Source organism: Bison bison, unplaced genomic scaffold, assembly GCF_000754665.1.
Source record: "Bison bison bison isolate TAMUID 2011002044 unplaced genomic scaffold, Bison_UMD1.0 scf7180017864491, whole genome shotgun sequence".
NCBI classification, from domain to species: Eukaryota; Metazoa; Chordata; class Mammalia; order Artiodactyla; family Bovidae; genus Bison; species Bison bison.
In genome coordinates, this window is record NW_011495050.1 from 19173926 (window position 1) to 19176591 (window position 2666).

General features: G+C 50.0%; 1 pseudogene; it reads right to left on the bottom strand.

Annotated features, from left to right (window-relative positions):
- Positions 1 to 816: 816 nt before the first annotated feature.
- LOC105005529 overlaps positions 817 to 2666 on the bottom strand; it is a 69920-nt pseudogene continuing 68070 nt past the window's right edge.

The window sequence follows — 2666 nt, forward strand, 5'->3', positions numbered from 1 at the left end:
TTGTCACTGGCTAGTCAGCATTCAAAAGCCCTTCTCATTTTGGGGAATCACGAAACTAATGTGAGGCAGAATCCTAGCTCCAAGGCTTATAGAAGCCAAAGATAAGAGAATGTATTTTCTCTGCTCTCCTGCGGCACAGCAGAGCAAAGCCAAACCATGCTCCTCCTTGGGGCTCTGCATCATGAGGTCATGTCTCAAAGATGCAAGGTCAGTTAGAAATTATTTGGGTGACAGTGCTCAGTCAGGAGTGCATGGGGATAAGTGTGTAGGGGCAGCAGAGACCAGCATATGGTGACCCATGTCCACTGGCACCTGGATGCCCGTAAGTGTCCTGTGAAAAGGAATCAGGGGCCACATCCTCAACAAACCATTCCAGGAACTTCCTCCATACGTTGCTTTTCGGTCTTCCTCCTGATGCTCTGAGTTCCACAGTCACTCTCAGTAAATCCTTCTGTTAAAAGTCAGCCAGTGCTGGTTTCTGTGGTTTGAAAGTGAGCATCTTAGCTAGTACAGCACGGGTGTGATGCAATCTGAAGCCCATTTTCAAAAGATAACTAACCGCTAAGTGGCAAATGGATTAGAAGGGGTGTCAGTCAGGGACAAATCAGAAACAGAAATCACACTTGATATTTCAGATAGAGGGGCTTTAATATAAAGAATTGCTTTCACAGGCATTAGAAGGTTGAAAGAGGAAAAGGAAAAGAAAAAAAAAAAGACTGTAGCAATCCAAGGATTAATAATTGCAAGAAGCAGCTCCGACCTCCTAAGCCTGGAGAACAGGTGTGTCACCGTACAGAGTTGCTTGGCAGAAGGGCTCTAAGGGCCTGGTACTTGCATCTCTGAAGGAAACACTGTCTTGCTCAGATCTCTGAGGGGGTGCTGACTGGGGGCTTCCACAAAAGAGACCTCCACCAGGGACACAGCTCTGCAGGTGAGGGAGTGTGGCATGACTACTACTGGCAGCTGCAGGTGCTGGGCCCAGTGGGGGTCCTGGGTGCAGTTGGGGTGCTGGGCGTAGTTGAAGTCTCTAGAAGCAGAAACCAATTATATGCTGCTGTGGAGCAACCTTGAAAAGCAGGAAGTGAAAAACAAGAAAAGAGTCTCTTCTCTTTACCCTCCACTTTTCTTTCTCTATTTAATGCCTCACACTGAACCTAAGGGAGAAGGAAATGGCAACCCACTCCAGTATTCTTGCCTAGAGAATCCTGTGGACGGAGGAGCCTGGTGGGCTGCTGACCATAGGGTCACATAGAGTTGCACACGACTGAAGCGGCTTAGCATGCATGCATGCTATTGGAGAAGGCAATGGTAACGCACTCCAGTATCCTTGCCTGGAGAATCCCAGGGATGGAAGAGCCTGGTGGACTGCCGTCTATGGGGTCCCACAGAGTTGGACACGACTGAAGCGACTTAGCAGCAGAAGCAGCAGAACCTAACAGTAAGCCAGTTTAGCTGGAGATTTCCTTAGCATCATTCCAAACCCATATTACAGAGAAGAGCTTATCCTGGAAAACCTGAAAGAAGCGTTAGTCGTCCAGTCCCAACTCTTTGTGACCCCATGGACTGCAGCCTGCCAGGCTCCTCTTTCCATAGGATTCTCCAGGCAAGAATGCTGGAGTGGGTTGCCGTTTTCTTCTCCAGAGGAATCTTCCCAACCCAGGGATCGAACCCTGGTCTCTTGCATTGCAAGCAGATTTTTTACTGTATGAGCCACCAGGGTATCCTGGAAACCAGGAGAAATATCCAGTACAGGAGCATCAAGTCCAGTTAAAAGGTCACTGCAGTCACCCAGGAGAGAGAAGCGGCATGGACTAGCGCACTGACGGTGAAGATGGAAGAAAACAGGGCAAAAAGACAGAACCCGCTGGAGCAGAGCTGCAGCTCCCGGTGTGATACTTGGTGTCACAAATGGATCTATCGATCTATCGCAGGCTCAGTTCCCCTAGCCAGTGGACGCCTTGGCAGCTCGGGCGTGTAACACCTCGCGCCGCTGTCGGCACGCAGCTCCCACTCCGGCGTGCAGGAGCGCATGAGCAAGGTTGTCTTCACTGTCCCAGAGGAGACCGCCCTAAAGAAGCCGGCAGAGACCCTGACGGCATGCCCTGGCTGGAGCAGCCCAAGAATATGACCATCTGCACTGTACTCAGGCCCTCACCCTAACCCCAAGGAAGAAGTGACCCAGTATTTGAGGAAGTTCAGTTTGGTTCCAAATAGGAAAAGGAGTACGCTTTTGAAATGTGGTGTTGGAGAAGACTCTTGAGAGTCCCTTGGACTGCAAGGAGATCCAACCAGTCCATTCTGAAGGAGATCAGCCCTGGGATTCCTTTGGGAGGAATGATGTTAAAGCTGAAACCCCAATACTTTGGCCACCTCATGCGAAGAGTTGACTCATTGGAAAAGATTCTGATGCTGGGAGGGATTGGGGGCAGGAGGAGAAGGGGACGACAGAGGATGAGATGGCTGGATGGCATCACCGACTCGATGGACGTGAGTTTGAGTGAACTCCAGGAGTTAGTGATGGATAGGGAGGCCTGGTGTGCTGCAATTCATGGGGTTGCAAAGAGTCGGACATGACTGAGCGACTGAACTGAACTGAACTGAAGGCTGTATATTGTCACCCTGCTTATTTAACTTATATGCAGAATACATCATGAGAAACGCTGGGC